This window comes from Cyrtonyx montezumae, unplaced genomic scaffold (assembly GCF_038088225.1).
Source record: "Cyrtonyx montezumae isolate F1298 unplaced genomic scaffold, pur_monq_1.0 scaffold_16, whole genome shotgun sequence".
Classification (NCBI taxonomy): Eukaryota; Metazoa; Chordata; class Aves; order Galliformes; family Odontophoridae; genus Cyrtonyx; species Cyrtonyx montezumae.
In genome coordinates, this window is record NW_027071892.1 from 5,224,218 (window position 1) to 5,245,960 (window position 21,743).

The following is a 21,743-nucleotide window of genomic DNA, read 5'->3' on the forward strand; positions in this document are numbered from 1 at the left end:
ACTTCCTACACTGCAACAGGTTGGTTTGTTACCATCATGTGGGAAACCTCCCACCTAGCACGGATGGGCACTGCCATGCTCTGTTGACATTGAAGGCATCAGCTCTGAGAGCTGAGCAGTTCCCCTGGGTTGGGGTACAGGCTGGTGTAGGGGCAGTACCCCTGGGTTGGGGTACAGGCTGGTGCCCCATGCCATCCTAAAGCTGAATGCTCACTGCCTGACATTGATGCCAAGGCTGCTGGTTCTGCACTGGGGTCAGCAATCCGTCCCCACGCACCACCCGTTTCGGGATGTCTATCCCCTGCTCCCATCCACACACAAGGCTTTCCTGATGATTGACCATGTTCAGCTGCCTCCTTCCCCACAAAGGAACCTGGAAGCAAACAGAGAGCTCCAGCCCTTGGAAGGCAGCAGCTTTCTGTCCCAGCAGCAGCTGACATTACGATAAAGGCCATTCTCCTAAAACTTTCTTTAGAGAGATTCTCTAAACATTTTTTCACCCGTGACACAGAACACAGACAGTACTTTGTCTGTTAGCTTTCCAATAAAAATAAGTTGGACACACTGATAGCAGTTTTTCAGCTCCTCCATGTAATCCCAGCACCTCCAGCCCAGTTCCGTGCAAGAACTGGCACCCATGTAGCCACATGCAGGTGCTTGGGGCCATGTGCATCCCCTTTAGGGCCGTGGGGTCCCGATGCTGGCTGCCCCAAGCCTCACACACACCCTGGGGTACAAGCATCAAGCTTCCTACTCCTGTTTTTAAAAGCTACCTTAAACCAAGACAATTATATTACCACTGCTATTATTCCTCATTTTTTTTCTGTATTGCTTTTTCTTTTTTTCTTTTTAAATAAAGTGTATTTTCTTTGTTATTTTTCCATGCTTTTCTTCTGCCTTCATGCACTGTGCAGAATTATTTTGTCAACATGTGGCATAAAGGTAAAATTACCTCCTGTTTGAGCTTTGTGCTGAGGAAAAAGCAAGAAGAGCATTGTGCTGCTGTAACCTACCTCATTTGGAAGAGCAGCCTCACACCTTACAGGAGCTTACTACCTAATACTGGGTTACTGAATCCTTCTTACCATAGGAAAACTGTACGTGCTTCAGTGCTGCTTGCAATTTGGCTGCACAAAGGAGCTCCTGTTCAGTCTGAAATGCTTTGGTATATAACAAAAATTATTAATTCAGCTGAACTGCATAATGATGTAAGTAACGTGCATTACATGTGAGCTAATACAGCCACAGAGCCATCTCCCATGCAAACAGCACATGGAGGGAAGAGCACCCCCAGGACCGTGCAGCAGGCTGAAACCAGAGAGGTAACTCAGCACTATGAAAAGAATAAACCAGCAACAAAGGAGCTGCTATTTTATGTGAAAGGCAGCAAATGGTGCGAGCTTTGGGTGTACTGCTGCACAACGTCTCAAGACACTACGGGGAGGAAAGAGCTATGACATGCTGGTTCTGCCACTTAGTAAGGTAAAGCTCATGCTGCCTCCTCCTCCTGCCAGTCTCCATTTGATAATGATCCCCTTCTCCAAGATTTACTCCAAGTAAATGCCAAAAAGAGCCCAAACTAAGCTGCCTGGTGGCCAATGCATGCAGGCTGCACCCAGAGATGACTCCTGGAAGCCAGGCTGGGAGCTGGCTGACTCCTGCAGAGACATCCTACAGCTGGCTGGGAGCACAGCAACACAGTGCACACCTCACTTACGTATCATCTTCCCAGGACAAAATAAACCCCACTGCTCACCTTGGAATGGCATGAGCTGCTCCTTCACCTGTCTTCTGAAGGTGCAAACTCATCGCAATACTAAAAGTGTGCATTCCACACCAGCAACTGACACGGTGTGTGTGCATCCCCCGAGCACATGATTTTCTGCATGCATATAAATAAACAAAATTATAAATAAGGCTGTGCATAAACATCCCCATGGGTGAGCTGGTTCCAGCAGCGTGAGAACCACTCCTTTGGGGAGCACTGGTTGATATCGGGAAGGAAAACAATTCTCTGTCAAACTGCATCCTCCCATCCTCTCTCTACCCTACAGAACTTCAAATGCTTTTGAAACCCTTTACAGCACCGATTCCGAAGCGGCACCAAAAATCACAGCAGTATTTCACTCATGGTTCCAGTGCTTCCTTTAACAAAAACACAATCCTATTATTCTCAGTTCCTCCCCCAAACCACTTCACCCTCTGTGTGCCACCAGGACCAGCAGGCAGTGAGGAGGGTCCTACCTTTGCAGAACAGCCCCCAGCAGCCCCCTGTTCTGTAAGGGTGGGACGTCCCCTCCAGCAGTGCAACGAGCTCCACATCATGCCAGCCATGCCCAATTTGCCAAAAGGCTTTCTATTAATGATTCTCTTTCATTATTCATCTCTCCGTTAATTTCCCTTCAGAATCTATGCACTTCAATCACTTAGTCGTATTTCTTTCCAAATAATTACTAAGTGTACGTTCACAAAATAGTTAAGAGAGCTCTGTTTCCATAGCCCCCTGCTTTCACATTATCCACTGTGGGATCTGCAGAGCTGCCCCAGCAGCAACCACAGGCCTGCTGCCTCAGTCATTTAACAGCTCGTTTGGTACAACTGATACAAGCACCTAGCAGCTCACACAGAAAGCTGAGCATTTCAGGATGGGCTTTGGCTCCTCTCTTCACAAACTGGTCAGTGCTCACTCACTTTCGGGTTATGCTTCTTAGCCATCAATCATTTCTCGCTTTCACTCTTTGATAAAACACAATACAAAGTTTTCTCTACACCCTTCGAAGACAATCTCCTCACCTGACCCCAAATACAAGAATGAAAGAGCTGCCATCCCGCGCCTGCCACTGCAGAGAAAGGGAACCAAGACCTATGATGGGGTTTCCTTGTATCATAAAATACACTGCCATGCAATTTAATGCTCCATAAAATCAAATATCGACTGCAATTATTACCACTGGCATCCACAGGCACCCAAAGGAGCTGCTGATCAGATCCTGCTCGCTGTGAGGAACCAATGGACAAAGCTTTCACCTCTTGCAGAGCACCCAAGCTCCTTCTCAGTCAGTCAGCAGGATGTCTTCAGAGCAGGACCCAGAGCAGTGCCAAGGAATGCACAGCTTCAAATGAAAATCAGGGATGCTACCGCTGCTAGAGTGACAATCTCTTTTTCCCCTGTTTTGCAATCTTCATTTACCAACAGACTGTTAGGTTCAAGAATGAACTTCTAAGAGCTTTCCTCCTTGAACACTCCAGTAATTTCACCACTCGAGGGTCTGTGTGCACCGAAACAAAGTGAGAAGCAAAAGCTCGGAGGACCATCCTCAGCTGGGCAGCAGCAGCTGGCAAATACAAACTGTATGATCACAGGGCTTGGGATATCCCTGCACAAAACCTTCCAGCCAACTGAACTTCCCAAGGCATGAGAGCACAAACACCACGTGCCAGCGATACTTCTGCAGCTCAACCTGCTGGAGCTGCTTAGGATTTGAGGTTTTAGGAATCCAGGCATGTGAAGACCTACGGGTACAGTCCGAATGTAGGGAAGCTGTAAGGCTGCAGCAGGTCCCCCAGCAAACCAATGGGACATCCCCTGCTGCAACACATGCAGCCCTGATGCCTGCACTCATAACAAACCAGCCTACCTGGAACAGCATGTTGAATGTATGGAGCAACATTTCCTGTGGCTAAAATTAGAATGGAATTTATGAGCCAACTTGTTATCTTAGGCCTCTGGAAAGCAGAAACAATGATAATAAGAAACAGAACTTCCCAGGCTGGAAATACAAAAGAAACTCCCCCAAAAAAACCAAAAACCCAAACCTATCCTCCATAATCCCAGAAGAATTGCAAAGAGACAAAGAAACCAGAGGCATCTTCTGTGTTATGGAAAACCAGTGTTTTCCTTATGCCTCTGTTTAGCAGAGCACTTACTTTTGATCAGCTAACAGACAGTGGCAGGCTTAGAAAACACTGATCAGCAACACGTGTGCAGTTCTGGTACTCAAAATCTGCCAGCTGTAAGTGGGAGCTCTGTACCTGAACCTCAAACACAAGTCTGGAGCTGTGCTGTGGGCAGGAGGCTGCAGCCCACTAACCAGCTCATTAATGTATTTAGAAACATCTCTAAACTGGATTGAGAAAACAGGAGACAGGATGGTGAGCAGCACTGATAGCACTGAGGGCTGTAGGGCTGCCCTTGCTTGCTGCTCCACCAGCTTCCAGCTGCTTTACCCACCCAGCACACTGCCTGCCACGCTTTGGGGAAGGAAGTAGAGGTTTGGATCAAAAAGCAGGCTGGGGATCTGGTAATCCTGCCTGGGAAAATGAGTGCTCTGCACAAGAATCCTAGGGCCTGGCCCGCTTATGAATGCGTTGCAGGTAATGCATGATCTCCATCCTAAGGATTCCTCCCAACCTTCAGAGACACACGGCATTCCTTCAGGTGGGATATCAGGGATGAGCTGCTCCAGATGCTCCCTGGCTTGTGCCCACACCACTCAGTCCACCCAGAAACCCTGCTGCAGCCTTGGTCTCTGTGATAGCTTCAGAAACACAAATCCCACAATTTGATTACATCTGTTAATTAGGTGGGCTTCCTGAACATCCGAGCATCACAGCCACAGCCTGGGGTGGGCAGAGAGGGGACCCCACTGAAAGTTCAGGCAGCTCCAGGGTGCTTGGGGAATCGATTTCTTTTAAACACAAATGGCAAGGACTGACAGAAAGCAATTAGGATTTCATCAGCAATTCAACCCTGGAAAACTTCACCCAGGACTAGAAATTGCACCTATCCTTGCAATGGGTATTTTAGAAATGAAACAAAGCAAGCATGCACAATGCACGGAAGGATGCCAGTAAGAAACAATAGTGTGATGCAACCGAGCCCGTGCAGGCACTTGGTAACGGAGCGAGCTATTGTGGCTCCTGGTCCTAACAGAGTTTTAATAGAATCCAGACAAGAGCATGCAGCAAACAAGATTTGAGAAGCCTCTGTTGTCACATGGCTCCAGTCCCTGTGTGCTGACAGGGCCACAGGCAGGCAGTCACTTCCCCCTGCAGCACAGCACATGGGCAGGCTGGCTGCCCTGCACTCACCCAATGCACCAAAACCAAATCTGAAAGGCAAGCAAACCTGCCAGGGGCTGGAGGGATTCCACAACGTGCTGCTTTTTTTTTTTTGGTTGGAAACTGAAAACAACTGGCAGCCTGACATTTAAAAGGTAAAGGAACAAAACAAAACAGATGCAATCAGCTGTTCTCTAATCACTGTTTTTTCCCAAGCAACAGATCGAACAGTATTGAAGGCACACAGCAAGCTCCAACATTTTTGCTTCGGTCATGAGATCAGATCATCTCAAGGATCTTGTGACTGCAAATAGGAGAGCGTTAACTTTAAAGTTCCCAAATATCCACCATGTACAGGTAAGAACAAGCCCCCTCATATCAGAGCTGGGTACCCACATCTTCCCTCTGCAGAAAGCAGCAGCAGTGCCTGCAGCAGGGAAGGCACTGCAGAGCTCTAAGTGATCACTGCCTCCCTCCCACCTGCTCCTGCTCAGTGCCTCAAAGATCCCCTCGAGCATTTATCTGAAAGAACAAGACAGAAACATCCTTTGGACAATGAGAACATGGTGTGAACTTTTACCAAGGAGCGTTTTCTCAGCGTTAACGCTGAGAAAAGTTTAGTTAACTTGATTATCCTAAGTCAGCCTCGAGAAGGTACAAAAAGCATCCTCAGGGGTTAAATCTAAAGAAGTAAGTTTGCTAAGTCCATCTTTTTCCCCATGGGACAATCTCAGCTGGATGCTGCAGGTAGGCTGCTGGGAATGGGACACTGCTGCAGGCAGTGGTGTCAGCTCCCCGCAGGGCTGCCTGCTGCAGGAATCCTGCTGCCCTCAGGACTCCCATGCAGGCAGGCTGCAAGGGAGCAGAGCCATGGCAGTGACAGCACACTGCTGGGTGCAGGCACGGCACAGTCCCACCCCCTGTGCTGTGCCTTGTGCAATACAGGCAGGCTTTTGTGATTCAAGGTGAGCTGTTATGAATAGCTCATGCACTGCTTGTTTACACATGATCCAGGGTTTTAAATGGTTACTAATTCAGGACTGAAAAATAAAACGCAAATAACAGTGCTGCAGGAGGTACTTCGTGCAGCTCCCATACGTTGTTATTGCAAACACAGGTAAGGTGGGGAAGAAATGAGCGCAGCTGCCATGTAAGCACACATCACTACGCAGCTGCATTTTCAGTTTAACTGCAAACTTCAAGCATAGAGCATTCAAAGCCCTCCCCAGCACAAAGGACAGAATCACTGTGAGCCACTGCTAAGGAGCTACTGCTGCCAGACAGAGAGCGTTGTCTCCCAAGTGCAGGGCATCAGCTTTTCCAGCAGCTCATTGCCCCTCCTTAACGAAGAGATCCAAACAACTGAGCTCTCCCCAAAATAAAGATCCAGACTCCAGCTCTGAGCAAGAGGCATCTCAGATGTGCAAAAAACACTGCACGAATAATGCTGGTTACATTGCATGCTGGGAGCTAACCACCCTGAGCCATCCGATACAAACCAGTGTACAAAACAAGTATCAGAACATGCTGAATTCTTCATATTTTGCAAGATAGAAACACATATTTTGGGATTTATTACAGCAAAAGCAAGTGTAATCAGACTTCTGTAATCACCACTCCGTAGTGAAATTCAGGAATCATTTACAGGCAAAGTCCCTTCAATGAGCAATACATACAACTCCTGAGCAGGCTCTTCGATGCTACCTTTGCCCTCCCAGCACTCAAGCATGCTCCGATCCTTACTTTGCAAGGTCAGCTTGTTTCAAGATACAAATGACTACACTTACTACGTTCAGATATTTCGATGCTACTTTGTTAAGTGCTGGGAATGGATACATCAGCCCTGGAGCTTGGTTTTGGCAGCTGGGGCCAGTGCCTTGCCGTCCCTGTAAGCTGAAATCCCTCCTTGCTAAGATGGGGATTTCAGAGAAGCTTCAGCATCACCTCGACATAAGGTACAGGGGACACCAGGGAAAAAGTCACATTTTGGGTCTCCAGAACAAGCTTCATGTAAAACTGCATATTCAACTGTCACCATACCTGTGATAGAAGCTAAAAACCACCCAACCTAAAAACCCAGGTGAAAGCACAGGGACGAACACAACGTTCCCTCCCCAGCAATGTCTATATAGGAAAGCAACACCCAAGGAAGGCTGAGCATCTCCCCAGAGCTGCTGCAACCCAGGCATCCAAAAACAAAATTCCTCAATGGAGAATGAGGCATTCTGTGGGATCACTTCCTCCCTGAGGCAAGGAATCAGGGTTTCTGAGAAATGTGATGAATCACAGTGGTTTTCAGCTTACTCATCTTAAAAAGCCTTTTTTTTTCCCCCAGTTAAACTGATAACTTTTGAAAAGAAAAAAATAAATAAAAAGAATTGCCTGTTACCTAATCTAAGAAACACTATGAGCTCACTCAAATGAGAACATGCTTTTTGTTGCCTTCACATATGCATACACTATTTCATGCTGAGGGAGCACTGTAGAACTGAGTGCTGGCACTTTTCAGCATCTCCCTGAGCTAAGCAGCCCGAGCTCTTGTTTTAGAAGCAGCTGCATATCTGGAATATCACAAGGCAGATGCAAAACTCACAGAGATGCATGGGAAGCCTCAAAACAGGAAAACCAATGGTGTTAAAAATCTCCTTTCAGTTTGCACGTCTTAATTCCAGGAATCTGAAGTTAAAGAGCTGACTGAGTGACGATAAAAGCACGGATATCATAAAATGATATTAAAGAGAGTGCACAGCCTCCAGGTTAGCACACAGGTTATCCAGGGCATATATCCCCCATCCCCAGCATCAAAACTTCAGCCAGACAAGTCAGTGTCTCAGCTTCCTCCTTGTTTTTGCCTGCAGGGAGATCTCCCCACTTATCAGCATTTCCCCTCCTCATGGGGAGGCTTCTGGCTGCACTTCTTCCCATGTACTGAGCTCACACATCCTTCATTCTTAACAAGAAACATGAAGAACCAGCAACATGGAAGAACTTTGCATCAAAATGAAGTGTCGTACCAAATGATTGAATCTAACAAGCTTTGTTAAACTTGATTAGACATTAGAAAGCTAAAATTAGACAAACACCTCAAGAAAAGAGATGATTTTTAATATATGTCATTGCCATGGGCAGCATGTAGGGGAGAGAGACACCACAGGATACCTTAGAAACAGCAAGAAAATCAGAGCTCTAAATCAGAACATAGAGATGTGCATCGCTAACATCCAGTCTTCCACTGGAGCTTATCTAAGAACCACCTTCTTGGCAGCAAAATTCAAAGCCATAGTAAACTGGGCAAGGAACACCCACCTGCTCCATGCAGCATCCAAGCTGGACACTGTGGATCCCCCATCAGGCAGGCAGAGCCCTGCAAAATGGTGTGCGTGGTCAGTGGGTTTCCCTCCCTGCAGACACCTCCCTGGGCTATGAAGACCTCCATTCACATCTCTGAGAACATGAGACTTCAGAAGGAGAAGCATCATCCTCCTGCAGAGCACATAATCCAACCTAAAGCAAACTTCCTGCACTAACCCGTAATTCAATGTCATTTTTCCAATTAGCTGTTGGGTCCAAAAAAGGACATTTTAATTTCTCGTCAATCCAGGCCACTGGAATTTCACATCAGAGTTCACTTGGGAATCTGGAACAGGACCACAAACTTATAGCCGAGAAAGGAAATACTTTCCTAATAGTTACTGGAGGGCTCCACTGAGTCACAGCCATCTACAGAAGGCATTACACAACAACTGGATGTCCTGTTTGGAGAATCCGAAGGATACATAGAATATGGAGATCACAGTGTTACAGAATTTCTCATGCAAAGCACATGTAGTCCTTTTTTTTTTTAAAACCTATGAAGCTGTCAGAAGCTTAAGGAGCAAGCTCTGGTTTTGAACAGAGGTGTGTTTTTCATCTTTTATGTCAAAAGCATAAGAAGTGGTTTGCTTTAGAAGGAAATGGGTTACTTAAAACCAGCTCATCAGCACCCAGGCACAGCATTTGTCTTTCAGCTGGGGCTGCACAATGCACATCCCCCAGAGGAGCTGCACTTTCCCCAGGAGGCAAAAAAACAGCAAGTACAGAAGCATGGGAAAAAAATATAGCTGGAAAAAAAAAAGCGTCAGAAAAATGAACCTTTCGGTGAGAAGGCTGAGTTGATTTCAGATTGCCACTTTATCTACTGGAGGGTACAGCAAGTTCAGGCAAACGTGTGCCAAGTCAAACAGGGGAGGGTGCAAGCTGCAGCATGACAGCCGTGCTGGGCTGCAGGCAGTGGGTGCTCCGGGGGCTCAGAGCAGCACCAGGAACCAAACACAAAAACCTGGTCTCAGGACAACACAGAATAGCTGCTGCTCTCAAAGCAAACAAATAGACACTGGGTTCTACTAAAGTACATCGAGGTCTATTTTTGCCTGAAGCACTAAAAAAGAGGGACGAGGAGGCTGCAGGATCTCCTTCCTCAGAGACATTCCCAAGGGAGCCAGGCAGGGAGCAGCAGCTCCAAGCAGATCCCTCGGAAAAGGGCTTGGGGCCAGGAGCTCCAGAGGCTGCTTGTAGCCTGCACAAGCCTGTGTGAAGACAAACAGCTGCCACGTAGGGAATCATAGAAGTTCTCCTAGTTCTGAAGATGTATTGTGTACCCATGGATCCAGCAGAAGAAGCTGTAGAAACTTGGAAAATTCCCTCCTTTTCATTGTATACTATTTAAAAGACCCTCTTCGTGCCCCGATTGTACAAAGACAGGTCACAGCAGGTCAGCTCAACAGAGGAACTTCTTCAGTTCAGGTAAATCACAGACTGACCAAAACCACAGCCTAGCCCCACTCCACAACCACCACTGCAATTCAGCACAGCAGCCTTATAGATATCCCACCTTCCATGGGATGGAGTGCTGCAATATCCACTGCATGCCATAAAGCATCTTCAGTTTCCACCTGTTTCCTCCAAGGAATTACTGCTGGTTTCAGAAATAACACTGCTCAATGTCACCATGCTCTGCTTTCTGGCTCATACTTTCATGCAGAACGCAGACCCATCTACACTGAAATCATGTGTATGCACTGAAGGCTTTGTGAAACACCTTCGGTGAGTGGCCTCCATGGAACAAGTCCTTCCCAACCACTCCTGACAAGCAGCCATGAGCTGGATTTCGACTCCCACTGCTGGGAGAATGCAAACTTGAGATGACCTGGCTCATCTGATCCAAAGCACAAAGGTTACACGTGAAAAGCTGCAATTTTACATGCAGAAGTAGTGATTTTCATCGCTCCCACCATGGTAATGTAAAGCAGGACAGTACAACTAACATCGCTCAGTGCTGCGTTGCTGCAATGCAACAGCAGCACAGTTTTCTGGGAGCAGAGTGCACAGGAGGCCAGTGAGCAGCTGAATCCTGTCCACCTCTTGGCTGCACAAACCCCAAGTTATCCCCAGCACCTTCCTTCTGCCAAATGCACGCCTTTTTCTCTCACTGTCTCCAAATCTCCAGCTCTCATGTTCTCCACGACTCCGACACCAGTTAACAAAATGAATAAAAATTAAAAAACCTGGGAACAGCTCTCACAGCTCCAAAGCTGCCATGCAGATTTTAGTGCTCTTTCTCACAGACAAGCAGGGTGTACTTGAAGCAGCTGCTTGCCTTCCAGTTCAAAAGAACACAAAGCTCTTATCTCTGCTACCACGCACACTTCCAGGTTGAAGGAGCATCCAGCCCTCAACTCAATGAAATAGCATTCAGATTCCTGCTCTCCACGCATATCTCCAGAAGCTTCCCCCCCTCTCAGGGTGTGTGTATCACAGCAATACTCCTTTGGTTAAATGGATGGTTCCTGTATTCCACTTGTTTTCCTTTAGAAATCTGCAAAATCCGTGTGTGTTGCAAACAAAGAGGCTGAAAACCATCAGGGATTAAGAAAACTGTGAACAATGAAATCGTGTAAAGCCTTCGTGGTAAAGCCTTTCTGAATTCAGGTTTAATTGGAATATAGCAGCCTAGGAAATTATGGCTCTAAACCACAACCAAGCGAGGGAATGTTCAGTAACCCCAGGCAAAAATCCCCTGGCCTCTCACAGCACAGTTCAGGCTGAAGCTTTACATCTATTTATAGACCTTGGGCACATATCACTACAATAGCTGATTGTGCTTTGCAGCTGTTTTGTATATCTAGAAGGGCAGGAAAGAACAGACTGCACTTTGATCATTCCCTTTTTTGGAGTATTAAAACAACAACAAAAAAATGCCATTGGAAAGGACTCGGTATTTTTGAATCACAAGGGTACCTGTTCCAAGAGCCACAGCTCACGCTCAGCAGGGAGCGCTGGGCCACGCGGTCCATTGCGTACCATCGCTGTAAGTACGGGCTGCAGAAAATATTTGTTCTGGGAGCATGTAAACTATTTCACCTATCATGAGAGCGTATGCCCAGTCTACTTATAGGGACCTACTCCACAAAGCATCTGCTGTTAAGTGACACACGCATGGAATTAAGATTCAAACTGAAGGCTGCTGCATTACAAGTGAGTGCGGAGCATTGCCAGGGGAATACGAGAATGAAGCTTTTGCTCAAGATATTGTTGTGGGATAAGAATTAACTACATGCAACCTGTAAAACCTGTTGGTATGAAAGCTTTCAAAACACGTGTACTGAGCTAACACTGCCACAGACAGAGGTACAAATTACTCACAAAGCGATGTCTCCTGCGCTGGGAGCTCTGTGCTCAGGGCACTATCCATCCTCTGCTCGTGCCAGAACAGCAGCATGTGCTGCTTTGTTATCCATCATCCTGCCTCCTTAGCTCTTGCTCTAACAATATGCTAGCCTGGTATTTTAAGAAGAAAATACAATTGTGATCAACTCACTCTGACACAAGATGTTAAGTCATAATCAGAGGAAACGGATCGAGTCACAGCCGTGCTACGTGCAGCATCGTAGCACTCACACATCTGGAAGATGCTCACTGCTGTGGTCAAACAATTCTCATTTCTCGGGCAAGAGGAAGAACAGAAGTGAACACCAAGCAGGTACCTGCAAAGATCTTACAGTACCATAGCCATCCTGCCAGAAGAACATTGCCAAGCAGTTTCTGATTATTGCAGCAAGATGTAAAATGCGAGATCCCATGCACTACAGCTGTCCACGTGAGTTTGAAAGTTCATTTCCATGCAGCCACATGCACTGAAGCACGAGTAGCTCAAAACACAGCAAACAAGCAGCCTGCAAAAGTGATTAAATTAAGAGAAAAAGAGTGCCATAACTGAGGGAGCTGATATGTACCTGTGCTGAATCTGTCTTGTTTATTTAAAGCACAGTTCACAGGAATAGAAGGTTGGGTTTCTTTTTAATGTTTGAAGACCACTTCAGAAAATGTTCTTGATCTTCCTTAAGGCTTTCAAGCATTAGTATTATTATATAAAGTGTATTCGCCATTAGAATTCTATATTATATATCATAGATTGTATTATATAGTATTGTAGTATATACATTAACATTAGCCACGTTTTGACATCAGTGTACATTTATAAGTGAGTTAGAAACAAACACATTAGAAGTTAACTAGAAACTAAGATATAAGAATTCACTACATATGTTATTTATAATAGGATAATACCAAAAAAACACCACTGTGACCACAGATGCAGCAAGCCCTCGTGGCTGAACTTATAGCCAGGTTTCCCCAAGTGCCTTTGAGCAATGCCTAAGAAGACCCTGGAGCAGTTTTCCCCGGGATCCTGCTGCAGGCACTGAGCTCAGCAGGGCACGGAGAGGTCCCATGGCTTTGGTGCCTTCCCCTTCCACACTGCAACTGAGGGAAGAACTTGTGCATTTTATCTTTTATGAGCTGGAAAAGCTAAAACTTAGGAAGAAGGTCACTCATGCTGTTTCCTTCTACAAAACTTCCAGCCAATGGTTTGTTACCTATAAAATGAACTCTTCCTGGCAGATTTAACCATGACCATCACTGGAATCAGACAAGTGTTACCTGTGACCATGATAACTGTTCAACAGACAGACACCTCTCCATAATGTCACTTTTAAAGCAGAGCCCGCTAAGCATGAATGTCAGGTTGGCTTCATCTGTACCAGATGTCAGCTGGGAGCACTGCAGCTGCTGCACGGCCTCAGCATCACCAGGGGCCCACGCAGAGGCACAGCCCACACCCAGCCCCTAGCTTGTGTCCCCCCTGCTCCCCACATCCTCCCGCTGGCACACCGGCCATCGCACCACAGCCACCACAAAATGGTAGAGTGAGGGCGAGCTGCAGACTAAGCGCACAGTGGGTAGCAAACTGCACCAGGTGCAAATCCCTGATCCTGCTGAGCACGAGCAGCAAAGATCAGCCTCCAAAGAGCCAGCAGAGCCAAGCCCTGGCCCAGTGGGATGCCCAAGACCAGCAATACCAGCTCCCAGCAGCCCATCCTCCCAGAGGGCAACAGACCCCACAGTCACACTCAGGCCCTCCACGGACTCAACACTGAGGAACCATTTTCCTCCTTGGGATCAGGAAGCCTGCCCCAAGCCCAACAAAGGGCAGGGACACGCTTGCAAGGCCAACCAGCTCCTTGCCCACTCCCTGGGCCTCGGGGCCGTGTGCCCAGAGCTGGCACAGCAGATGGCAGCCATCCCAGGCTTCCCAAAATATCAACGCAGCTGCTCAGGACGCTGCCCTCAGATAGGCCGTGGTGCCTACCAGCAGGGCTCAAGAAATATTTTTACAATTAAGACATTACACACACTGACCACTATTTATACTTCAATATGTCAGCCTTAAATATTTACTTTTCCACTCACTCAGTTTGCATTATATGCCAACAGATTGCTTTCTTGCATCATTTAAAGAGCTTATATGTACTTCAAATTCTCTCAGCAATAAGGCAATAGCGTTACTGTAAAAAAAACTCAAAGTAAACAACGAGGAAAAAAAATCTTAGCTACTTTTTGTCTAAAAGATTTCTACTGCAAAGATGAGCCATCTTTTTCAAATAATAGACTTGTTTGCCCTCTTCCCCATGATAAAGAAAGACAGCATTTAAAGAAAACAGAGCTGTTTTGAACTTTCAACCTCTGCCTGGGCTTCACTGTGCTGCACGGTGCCCACCCGTGGGCTGGCTGCATCCCACCCTGCTGTCCTACAGCCCTGGAAAGGATGACCCTGGTTAGGGCAAGGAAATGTTTGCCCTTTTAACCATACCACATCCCAGGGCTGTGCTGGCAGTTACTGGACACTCTTCCCAGAAAGCAGCCTGCTTGGCAGCCGTATTTCAACATGAAATTGTTTCCTTTTGCAGTCCCAGAGCAGAGCGCTGCTGTGGGTGTGGGCACAGCCTTGCATCTCATACACAGATGATGCCCATCACCATTCTTGATCTTCCTTTCCCATTCCTTGCCTGCTGCAAAGTGCAGAAGAGACACCCCAGGCTGGGTATCACACTACTTCCATTTTGTTTTGCTTACTGCAGATCCCCTAAGTCTAGAAGGGAAACAAATCTGCTAGGCTGGGAAAGGTCTACAGGTACCTCTGAGCTAAACGGAGCCAGGCTTTCCCCCAAGAAGGAACAGTTATCCTCATTGCTTCTTCTGCCATTAAGAATCACATCTTTAAATTTTCCTGCTATTAAAACCAGCTAAAGTAGTTTTTAGAGAATAATGAGCCTTGAGATTCACTGCCAATCCATCAAAACGCAGATTGTGTAACGCTGCAGATCATCTCCCATTTAAAATCTAAAGGATGACCGTGACCCTTTCCGATCAAACTTCCAGCTCTTTCCTTGGCTATCCCATCCTGAAATACAGCAGCTGTGGCACTGCAAGGAGAGAACGGCTGCCCACGGGCTCTGCTGCATGGCTTCCAGTCCCCTTCCAGCTGCCTGCTCCCATTACCTCACCCATTCCTGCAGTCAGCCCAGGCGCTGCACCGGCCACTTCTGTGCCTTCCATCTCCAGCTTCAGAGCGGAAACCTGGAAGGAAAGGCTGGAAGGAAGGGAAAAGGCACGGGGAAAGAGAAGATGCTGGAGGCAGGCAAGGAAATAGTTTCTAAGATTCTATTGAAGCTAAAACACTTTTTCCAACTGGCAATCGGAAAGCAGAAGTAATCCCACAAGCCTAATCTACACGGAGGGGAGAAGCCAAAATCCAGGCAGCCACTGAGCATCACCTGCATCACATTGCCAGCACAAAGCTCACACATCCACACCTCACTGACAGTGCCTGCTGTCCCTGTAACAAACAGCACAAACTGAAGTTCTGCAAGAAGGCAAACTACAAGCATGCATGCATTTACCCTTTTGTTTACTTAATTTAACCTAACTTTTATTCAGGTTAATGAGAGGGAGGCAAAGGGGAAAAAAAACCCAACCAGCAAAGAATGCAACAAGCAGCAGCAACTGTGAGAGCTCCCAAGGAGTCAGGGCTGCAACACACCCAGCACACCTTGCTTTCTAGAGAGACACCACCAGTGAGGTGAGCAAAATGTAATTAGAATTTACTTTTTCCTCCCAAGTGAGTTAGAAACTTGGGTGTTCACAACCTGCAGGCAGATCCAAGCGTGGTAAGGGCAGAGCTCCCACAGTTTCACAACTGAAATGCCAGGGACAGTCCAGGTAAGATCAGTGTAATACAAAATGTTTCAAGTGCAACAAGGTTCAATATAGAAATTCAAATAATTATATGCAGCACTGCCACATTAAAAGTGAAAGACACAAGTTCCAAACTCAAAAATGTATGTATAGAGGAGACTGGATGCAAATACACAGTGCAGCCTCTAAGTGTGAAACAGGCCCTAGCGTAGCTAACTGAGGAAACTGAAGATAACCAAAAACTAATCAAGTGGTTTAAGCTTTATTCCATTTCAGCTGCCTGAGTTACTGTCGTGTTGGCCCTTCTTTCATGGCAGGGATGTTCATTCCTGCAGATAGGCTGTGCTCACCTATTGCCAGCAAAATTCTTAGGCTCATCAACCCCGCAGAGCACCCTCCTATACTCACACACAGTTTCTACCACTTGCCATCTTTGTCTCACTCAAGTTTATTCTCTTAATCTCTGCTATGAGCACTTACCTACTTACCTGCTTATCAATAAGCAAGCCTATACAATCGCACTACCAGATAAGGATAAAATAAAAATGAGAAGAGAAAATATTTGAGAACACGCCAGCACTGGCATGAGGTCAGAAAGGACTGGCTTTCCCTGCTCCTGGGTCTTTGGGCTTCAGACCCAAAGCACCTCCACTTTTATCACATCACTGACAAAAAGCAGTAACATTGAGGACTAAACAAGAACCCCCTGAAGCAGTTCCAGTTGGTTGTGTGCAGATCCCAGACCCTCCCCACGCCAGTGCCCCTCCAACTTTCCCTTCCCCACCACCCCCTATCATCTATGGCACAGAGCTCCTCACTCCTCCGCATTCTCAAAGATAAAATCTAATGGGTAATTACAGATACAAAAGAAAATTTAGGAATAACTATTTCCCCTTCGCAGCTTCCGTCCCGTTAAAATATTTTGCTGCTATAATGCCTATGGGGCTTATCTTTGGTTACAGGAGAACAAAGAAAACAAACAGTGAGCATTTATCTAAACAAGCCGCAATATTTTCAGAGAAGCTGCCACGGGACCTTGGGAATGCATGTGAGAAATTGGTCAAAAGTAATATTGCTGTTATTTCTACAGTAAGAACCCATTTTAATGGTAACAGTCAAAAAGCCTGCCTCTCTCATGTCACAATATATCTCCCATCAGCAAATGGCACTGAGATGTTAGAGCTCATACCACTAAGTCCTTTCCCACCCCCCACCCAGCTGTTTACCCTTCAGAATTATTAGCAAACAAACAGCAAAGAGCATGAAAGGGCACAAAAAGGGGCAAATAAACTACAGCAGTTCCATCAAATTGGCTGCAGTAAGTTGTAAATAGAAGTATACAGTCATTTTCAATGGGGAGAGGGGGGGGGAACTGCTGGGTTTGTTTACAAAGGAGCCTGGTGCTCCTCCAAGGTCCATGCTCCAACCTGAAAATAACTCCTTCCAACAGCTGTCAGGTGGGGAGGGAGGGGAGGTGACAGACGGGAGCAGGGTCCTTCCCCAGAGCACACAGTGAGCAGCAGCTCCCTGGGAAAATTCCTCCCAAACGGAGCCCCAGAGCCAGGCAGGGGTGACCAGGCACCCAGAAGGGGAATGTTCCCAGGAGGGAACCCAGCATCTGGGCATGGGCAGCAGGAGCAGCACCACCCCACACTGAGCAGAACCTGTACCCAAAACAGCCCAATACAAACTGGATAAACAGACCAACCCAATCCGTTCCTCCACATGTGGGGCAAGTGGAGGCTCTGCTGAGTTTTAAAGGTCTCAGAATGTACCTTGGGGGGAGGCTGCTGAAAGAGCAGCAGAAAGCTTCTCGGCTGTGCTGCTGCAGTTTGCTCTTTCTGTCCCCAGCATCCAAAACGCTCAGTTCTGTTCCAGGAAATGTTGTGAATCGCCCCAAACGCAGCAGAAAATGTTAGGCCATTAAAGAATCACTTCCTTCCTCCCAAATAAATGTCACTTAAAAGCCCTCTCCTTTCCAGAACTGCTGTAACACTGCAGTAGGAGGGATAAATCATTATCTGTTTTGTATTAAAGGAAAAAAAAAAAAGCTGGAAAACAGCTCTGACAGCAACTTCTCCCTTCCAGAGGTGGAACACTGGGTTCCCACCGTGAGCACAGAGCTGAGTGCCAAGCAGAGTGCTGCGGAATGAGCTGGACAGCACATGGTGTCCTTCACCCCAAGTGCATTCGGGATGTGGGCACCTATAGGGCCAAAGGGATTTGAACCTGCTGAGAGCTGCAGTATAGAATGCATGGCAGGAACTGCAGTTTGGGCATGAGGCCTATCACTGTGACACTTTCGGGCTGTGCCTGGTCACAGTCTCCCATCAATGATGGAATAGCAATGGACCAGGGCATAGAAGCAAAGTGCTGCAGCAGCTTTGTTGAAGCAGGCAGGAGCTGCGCAGAGCACGACCAACAACCCCTGGTTGCAGCCATAGCCGGGGGTCAATGAGAGCTGGCATTCCTCCATGAGCAAATTATTGAGCAGGCACGTCAGAAACTAACCCACTGCAATGGAGGGCTGGCAGCTGTCTTTCAGGTCTGGGCTGCACAGCTGCAGATGGGGAAGGAAGTATGTAGAGCCTCCAGACAGCTCCCAAAGCAAGCCTGTGCCCCAGTCCCACCAGGGCATCCCCTACCACCCCCAGCACAGCAGCCTTCCCAGGTCCTGCACTCTGCTTCTGCAGCTTATTTGTATCCCCAGACAAGAGAAAGGAGAAATCAGAGTAACATTTCATCCTCTTTTTGTTATGGTCCAGCTATAAAGTATCCACACTATATATACATTGAGTTTACTTCAGGCTTTCTTGAAAGAAAAGGAGCTGGGTTTTTCTTCAATATACACAACAGGGTAAAAATCACTGCTCCCTCCACTAGTCAGAACAGCAGCACAGAGAGAAAACTACCACATCCCTTACTGCAAAGGGGTCAGAAACAACATGCCATCAGCACAGCCCAGCACCACACGGCCTCTGCTGCAGCCCCAGCTCACTCAAACTCACAGCTGTACCTTCTGCATAGCTGTGTATGGCTGGTACTCACAGAATCATCACAGGATGGTTTGAGGCGGAAGGGACCTTCACAGCCATCTGGACCCACTCCCCTGTGTGAACAGGGACACCCACAGCTCCATCAGTGATCAGAACTCACCCAGCCTGAGCTCGGGGTCTGCAGGATGGGGCATCACTGCCTCTCGGGGCAGCTTGTGCTGATGCCTCATTGCCCTTATTGTGAAGAACTTCTTCACATCCAATCCAATATTAGGCTTATACAAGTCAAATCACAGTCTAAGATCAGTCCCCAAATATAATGTAACCTGTGTTGCATATACAGTGGGACTTGAAGTGTGGAAGCTTAACACGCAAATATATCCTAACCTGAAAAACCTTGCTTCTACATTTTAAAACGATTTCCAGCTCTGTCACCTCTTGAAACCTCAGATACAGAAACATCTCCCGTGACTCTGACACTTGGAGCACAGGAGATCTCTATGAGGTCCCAGCCAGATGAGAAACTTCAAGGCATCATCTCCAAGGACCTATACTTGGAGCTCAGTGGGGTGAGGAGATCTAGCCATGAAGATCACAAGGCCATTTACTTAATCCAAGCTTTTCTTATAGGAAATCTCAACAACAAAAAGCTTCTCTTTAAAACATATTTTAAAAAAAATACCTATCTGCCACAAAAAAAGACAGTGTTTGTACAGGCTTTCCTATGCTTCCATTTAAACAAATGGACAAACAAAGAAAAATAAACCTTACTACCACACAACACATGGTACATATTCAAAAACCCCAAACAAAACTCTGCTGCAGTTTTTCCTTCAGAAGACAGACAGACCCCCAGACAGCACACTGGAAATCCAACCACAGATGCAGACAACGCTTACACGCACAGCAACACAAAGCCTTAAGGTAGGAGAAGAAAAGAGATGGGGTGCCAAGTTATCAGAGAAACTGAAACCAAAACTGCAGAGATTCCTGGCAAGCCAGCACGCATACACTAACACACGGCCACACGACCTAGGCTGAACGCTTTGTTTGGGTCATCTTTGCTCTTTCAATTTGCATGATCTTTTCAACAGGCAGGACTTCAAGATGACATATCCCTGTTTGCTTCGGTCTGGAGGTCACATGCAGCCTGTGGAATGAGACTTCAAGGTCTTCAGACAGTAAACTGCAGAAGGGAAGCCTCCCCCGTGCCACAAAACAGCTCTTCAGATGAGAACTGCCACTGTGACTTCTGGAAAGTGCTGCAGCAGTGGGCACCCAAACCTCGTTACTGCCTTCAGGGGGACACGGGTGTGAGGCTCAGCTCAGAGTGCTCTCAGGAACACCAGGCTGAGAGGATGACTCTCATGCAAGAAACACCCTAAGGACGGACAGCGTTTCAGTGCGTGCATATATACACCAGCAATAACTCAGAGCCATTTCACACAATAAAGATTTCCGTGCTCCTTTGGGAAAAGCTGCCATCAAATACCAACGTGTGAGCAAAGCTTCCCACAGAGGTAGGAGCACGTGACTTCGGCAGCGACTCGGGACCTTCTGCCTACAGCTCCATACCCATGGCAGATTCCAGCACCGCGATGTTTCATAACCGAAGACGTACACGATCACTTCACATCCTCAGCAGCAAAATTCAATTAGCGGTCGCTACGGATTCCAGAAAGCAGAGTGAGGCGTGTGCTTCTCTTAAATGCTTTATTGGGATTATGAAACAACTATTAATACATTTTCTCATCCCCGTGTGGTATTTTTAAGAAAGCTCCCCGTTTCCAGTCGGTGCCAAGCAGCAAATAAAACATGAGGTATTATCCATATTGTTTCATTAGTAACTTACATGTACATACGTGATAAAATCTGTTTCGTAACGTTTCACAGGAGTGACGTTAGTCCCAAGAAGAAGACAGCCAACTGAAAGCAAAACAAGTGAAAGCCTTTTATATAACGCTATTAAGTAAGAACCAAGCGTTAAAACCTGGGGATGGATAGCAAAGGCCAAAGTCCCAGGCTGAGGCCTGGCAGCTGCTAGCAGCATGTCTCAGCAAGGTCCCCCTTCTGGAAGCTGTGGTCGCTCCTCCTGCTGGTGCTGACTCCCTAGAAGCACCCCCTCCTGCCCTGCTCCTGTTGTCCAAACAGCGGAAATTCGGCGCTAACAGCACACTCGGTCTCCCTGCAATCATGCCCTCGCAGCAGCGTTTCCTCGTGACATCCTGTCCATAACACTGGCTGTGGCACAGCACTTCCAGGAGATCTACCTGTTTCACTGGCGTCCAAGTCGGTCAGAGGATAAAGATGCCTCGTGCCCCATGGGGCAGGCCTCACGTGCCCATTAAACAGGAGTTAAAATAAATAACTGCGAGAAGTGGACACAGGAACTGCTTGGAGCAGCCATCAGGGAGCTCTTTCAGAAACATACCTAACACAACATACGGAAAAAAGCCAATGGCTTCACGTATCAGATACAGTATTAAACATCAATGCTGCATATTAAAAAAAAAAAAGCATTTCAACTTCTGTTTGAGATACTGTTTTCCTAAGGAACATAAATAATTAGGCATCCAGTATCAGAATCAGAAGTTGCCCCTATGTTTCCTATAGGCTGAATCAGCGTTTCAAAGAATCTCTTATTACAAAGACTGACTTCTCTTTTTGCTTATTGTGCTGTTAAGCAGCCAACCAAACCGTCATTGCTTTGCCTTCTCAGATGTACCAGCAGTTATAAATATTGATAATGTAATGCTATAACGTGATGGAAAAAGCAGGGCAGCAAAGTCCTAGGCTGCAGCAAGCAAGGATAAGCCCAAACGCAGCAGCTGTGGACACAGAAACAAAGGAAAGAAGCTGCTTACCCCTGGAAGGCCTCAGGTATACAGAGATCTTCAGTGAGATCCCCTCACCTCTAACTGCCAACCCTTAAATGAGGGCTGGGAAGGGGTGGATCCTGGCTCCAGCCCTTCTGGTCACTCAGGTTCATTGCATGCACCCGAGCTCCCCTGGGCTGGCCCTGCCTTCCCACCAGGTGCTCCATCACTGCTTCAGGCCATGACTTAGCACTTCTACTACAGACAGTATTGATCATTGACTGGTTTTACTTTTCTT

General features: G+C 46.9%; 1 protein-coding gene across 3 annotated transcripts in view; it reads right to left on the reverse strand.

Annotated features, from left to right (window-relative positions):
- Window positions 1–21,743, reverse strand: part of ADCY9 (adenylate cyclase 9) — a 58,899-nt gene that overhangs the window by 30,018 nt on the left and 7,138 nt on the right. The window lies entirely within an intron of this gene.